The sequence below is a fragment of the Gossypium hirsutum genome, chromosome A03 (assembly GCF_007990345.1).
Source record: "Gossypium hirsutum isolate 1008001.06 chromosome A03, Gossypium_hirsutum_v2.1, whole genome shotgun sequence".
Lineage (NCBI taxonomy): Eukaryota > Viridiplantae > Streptophyta > Magnoliopsida > Malvales > Malvaceae > Gossypium > Gossypium hirsutum.
In genome coordinates this window covers 15999150-16004623 of record NC_053426.1, presented here as the reverse complement: position 1 = coordinate 16004623, position 5474 = coordinate 15999150, and the positions used below count along the sequence as shown (strand labels likewise).

At 39.1% G+C, this 5474-nt stretch overlaps 1 non-coding gene across 1 annotated transcript; it reads right to left on the bottom strand.

The window, feature by feature from the left end:
• Positions 1–3098: 3098 nt before the first annotated feature.
• On the bottom strand, positions 3099–3205 carry LOC121227596 (small nucleolar RNA R71). Its single transcript, XR_005925159.1, has one exon. It is a non-coding gene; the product is annotated as a small nucleolar RNA R71 (small nucleolar RNA).
• Between the last annotated feature and the right edge of the window lie 2269 nt (positions 3206–5474).

Here is a 5474-nt window from a genome sequence, read left to right as displayed (position 1 = left end):
GATCTGAGCTGCGCGAATTTCTTATAGGAATGTCAGTTTGGCTGTTAACTCTGCCAAAACTGAACCATCATCGGACAACGCCAATCGTGTGTTCATAGCCCTCAACACAAACAAGGACTTCCTACTCAAAGCATCGACGACCACATTCACCTTTCCCGGGTGATAATCAATTATCAGCTCATAATATAACCATCTCCGCTATCTCATATTCAATTTCTTTTGAGTCATCAAGTACTTCAAACTCTTATGATCGGTGAATACACCGCAAGTTTCACCATACAAATGGTGTCTCCAAATTTTCAAGGTAAATACAATGGCAGCCAACCCCAAGTCATGTGTTGGATAATTTTTCTCATACGGCTTTAGTTACCTCGAAGCATAGGCTATTACTTTTCCCTCTTGCATAAGCACGCAACCTAATCCGTTCAAGGATGCATCACTACAGACTATGAATTCTTTTCCTGGCCGGGTTGCACTAAAACTGGAGCTTCAGTTAGAAACGTATTCAATTTCTCGAAACAATGCTGACACTTTTCTAACCATTCAAACTTAACATCTTTTTACAGCAACCTCGTCAAATGAGTTGCAATCATCGAAAATCCTTTCACAAAGTGTTGATAGTAACCGACTAAGCCCAAAAAGCTTCTAACCTCGATTACGTTCTTTGGTGACTTCCACTCGACAATAGCATATATCTTATTTGGATCAACTCGGATGCCTTCACCCAAAACAATGTGACCCAAGAATCTTACCTCTCGGAGCCAAAACTCGCTCTTGCTAAATTTAGCATAAAGTTGCTTGTCTCGCAAAGTCTAAAAACCAGTCCTCAAATGCTCGGCATGTTTGGTCTCATCCTTGGTATAAATCAGGATATCATCAATAAACACAACAATAAATTTGTCTAAGTATGACCGAATGATTCTATTCATCAAGTCCATAAACATATTTGGTGCATTTGTTAACCCAAAAGGCATCACAAGAAATTCATAATGGCCATACCTTGTTCTGAAAGCAGTCTTAGGTACATCCGACTCTTTTACTCGCAGCTGGTAGTAGCCGAATGATAAACCGTAATTTATACATATTTTTATCCCATACTTAGCACATTTTTGGATGAATTATCCTTAGATTTGATGAATTCGATGCTCCAAATCCTTTAATTTCATGTTTTATACTTAGGTGAGCATAGGAGAGTAAAAAGAGCGAGAAACAGGCTGAAAATGGAGAAAATAGACCAACATGGGAAATCAACATGGCCTGGACTTCCTCACACGGGTAGACCACACACCCGTGCCTATGTAACAGCCTTTAACACGGATTGAAGAAATCGCACACGGGCGTGTCCCTGTCGAGCCCAAGTTTAGTTCTATTCAAAAAAAGCCATTCTTGAGGGCTTTTAGGCATTCTAAAGCCTATTTAAACACCTGAGGAGGCACTTAGAAGCGATACATAGAGTGGGAGGCAAGAAATTACTTAAGGAAAGCTGATTGATCCTTTTTAGAAGCTGGATTCATCATCAAGACTGAGGATCTCCTTCAATTTCCTTCAGGAGTTTTAGGTTTTCTTTATGTTTTGTTATCTTTATTCTTTTGAGATGTTTCATTTCATCATTATGAACTAAACCCCCTAAATACCTAAGGGGAATGAAACCTAAGACGGATCTTGTTATTATTATCTGAATTGTATGATAAATATTTGATTTGTTCTTAATTATGTGTTCTTAAATCTTGTTTTAATATTCCAGGATATTGATTCAAGGTAATGCACTTATTTAGAGGAGCAAAAGTCCCTGTCTAAGAGTAAATTTATCGTAATTAAGCGGAGTTGATTGCACGCCTAGAGATAGGGTGACAAGATTTTGCTGGATTAGGGTGAAACCTAATAAGGGAGTCCATAGATCGAGTTAATGCAATACTAGGGTGATAATTAGAAAGAGATTTCAATTAATCAACCTAGGGTTAGACGTTATTAGTCTCGAGAGAGACAATAATATAACTTAGGGATTTCTACGGATCAAGTCAAATGAATAAATCTTCTAATTTAGAGTCAAATAACAAGTGAAGTCTAGGTGGATTTTTCCTTGGGTATTGTCTTAATCAATCGAGTTTTCCCAAAACTTTTTCCCCAATTTTCTCTCTATGCACCCTTAGTTTAGGTAATTAGTGTAGATAAACAAATCCCTTAACTTTTAGGTTAGATAATAAAAAGAAAGTAATTACTACTACTCTTGGTTCCTTTGGGTTCAACAATCCTGTCTCGCTAAAGCTATACTACTGTTCGATAGGTACACTTGCCTTCATCGTGATAATAGTTAGTTTCAAGAACGATTAATTATAAATTTTAAAACTTATCGCGACAAGCATATCAAGTTTTTGGCGTCGTTTCCAGGGAACTAAGATATTAGGAACACTCGATTTTTTTTACTTTAGCCATTTTATTTTTTATTGCAATTTAAATTTTTATTTTCTTTTCTAATTTTCTCTTTTATTCACTTCTGGCAGGTTTTTTTATAATGTATTACTAGAAGAAACCCGTTGGGAACATTACTTTTTGATAGTGAGATCGATTGCACAGCTCGTAGAAACCAAAGAGAAATAAGGCGAAGCTTAAGATACACAGAGGAAGAGCAAGAGGATGATATTCAAACCACAACTGAGGAGATGGCTGAAAATCAAGAAAATCCGCTACCTCCTACGGTTGCTGCTGATCCAGTAAATCAGAATCCTGCTCTGCGCACTATGTATGATTATGCTAAACCGAATTTAACAGGAACTGAGTCATGTATAGTTAGGCCTGCTATTGCTGAAAATAATTTTGAACTGAAACCTAACACGATTCAAATGATATAGTAATTTGTTCAGTTTGATGGTTTGCAGGATGAGGATCCAAATAATCACTTGGCAAATTTTCTGGAGTTTTGCGACACATTTAAAATCAATGGCGTTTCTGACGGAGCCATACGCTTTCGGTTGTTTAGCTTTTCGCTGAGGAACAAAGCTAAACAGTGGTTGAACCCGTTACCACGAGGGTTAATCACTACTTGGGAATAAATGACCAAAAAGTTTTTACTTAAATATTTTTTACCAGCTCAAACGGTTAAGTTGAAGAATGACATGTCTTCTTTTGTGCAGATAGATCTAGAAGGACTCTACAATGCATGGGAGAGATACAAGGATCTGTTGAGAAGGTGCCCTCACCATGGGCTACATTCTGGCTACAGGTTCAAACTTTTCACAATGGCCTGAATCCTTCAACTAGACAGATGGTTGACGCAGCCGCTGGTGGGACTATCAATAATAAGACACCTGAGGATACTTATGAATTTATAGAAGAGATGTCACTGAATAATTATCAGTGGCAAGTCATGAAGACAAAGCCAATGATAGCGGCCAACGTTTTTAACGTCGATTCGGTCACCATACTCTCTAATCAGGTAGAACTTTTGAATAGAAAAATTAACGGTTTTCTTGCTTCTTCATAGGTTCATCCAATAATGCAATGCAATGCAAGTGGAGGAGAGACGAGCAATTCAGAATACCCACCTTATGGCCACATCATGGAAAATGAGCAATTAAATTATATGGTAATAATCCTCGACCTCAAAATAATCCTTATAGTAACACTTACAATGCAGGATGGAGGAACCACCCAAATTTCTCATGGGGAGGCCAAGGGAATCAGGGACCACCACCACCTCCAGTCTTTCAACAACCACCTTACCAACAGGAAAAGAAGATGAACCTTGAGGAGATGCTAACAAAGTTTATCTCGGTGTTGGAAACTCGCTTTCAAAATATAGAAACAACACTTAAGAATCAACAGGCATCGATCCAAGGGCTTGAAATTCAGATAGGCCAACTCACCAAATTGATTTCTGAACAACCACAAGGTAGCCTACCGAGTAACACTGAATCTAACCCAAGGGAACAACTTAATGCAATTACCATCCAAGACGAGGAAGGGTTAGTTGAACCTGAACCAGAACCGAGGCAAGAAATTGTGGTAAGTAAAGGTAAAGGCGAGGTAGACCACAGTGAGCAAAAACCGGTAAGTAAAGAGTACAAACCACGAGTGCCATAACATAATGCGACAAGGAAAGACTGCACAGATGAACAATTTGGTAAATTCCTTAAACTATTAAAGAAATTACACATTAGCTTACCGTTTATTAAAGCTCTTTCGGAGATGCAAAACGCAGTCAAATTCTTAAAGGAGCTTTTAGCAAATAAATAGAAGTTGGATGAGGCATCGCATGTGGAGTTAAATGCAATTTTCTCAGCCATTCTATAGAACAAGCTGGCCAACAAATTGAAAGATCCAGGGAGTTTTACGATTCCCTATTTAATTGGTAGCTTAAATGTTAAAAATTCTTAGGCTGATTTAGGGCCTAGTATTAACGTCATGCCCTACAAAACGTTTAAACAACAAGGTCTTGCGAAACCCAAACAAACTAGGATGAGTATTCAGTTAATTGATAAAACTATCAGATTTCCTAGAGGTATCATTGAAGATACTTGTAAGAATTGATGAATTTATATTCCCAATTGATTTTGTTGTTCTAGACATAGAAGAGGGTAGTGACGCACCTCTAATTCTAGGAAGGCCCTTTTTAGCAACTGCTAGAACTGTTATTGATGTTGGTACAGGTGAACTCATACTTCGTGTGGGTGATGACTCAATTACTCTTCAAGCTCGTAATCCTACTAATACTAACCATGTGGTGCAACCTTCTTTACAGGAAACACGTTCGAAGAGCACACATGAGCCTTATTCAAGTAACAACAAAGAATCCATCTATGAAGAACGAAGGCTACAAATCGAGGAACTAGATGAATGGCGAACACATAAACTAAGGACACACGATAAACCAAAACCACGCCATGACGAGCTCAATATTTCACCAAATCAACTTAAGGTTGGAGACAAAGTACTACTAGATGCAGCAGACCCTTATATTGCCACTCCTGGACCTAACGGAGCAATCCCTCTTATGGTACTCAGCATTTTTCCATACGGTACAGTTGAGGTAATTCACCCCAAATTTGGAACTTTTAAGGTAAATAGTACCTATCTAAAACCTTATTTTGATGAAATTGATAGCAGGAACGAGGAGAGTAAACTCCTCGCACCACCCTGGCCATGCAAAAGAGAGGCAAGTCGAGCTTAGACTCTGAATAAGTGCTTCTTGGGAGGCAAGCCGAGTAACAAAACAACACCGCCAGGTACACGGGCGTGTCTTAGGCCGTGCTCACACCGGAAGGAGACACGGACATACGATACGGCCATGTAAAACCAAGGCAAAGTTTTTCCCCAACACGGAGATGCGATAAATTGCCATGGGCATGGGATGTAGCCGTGGGCGAACCTGTCAAAACAACACGTGAGTGCCACACGCCCATGTCTTGAAGCCGTGGTTGACACTGAGAAATTAACACGGACGTGCGACATACCCGTGCCTATCACCCGTGGTCGAC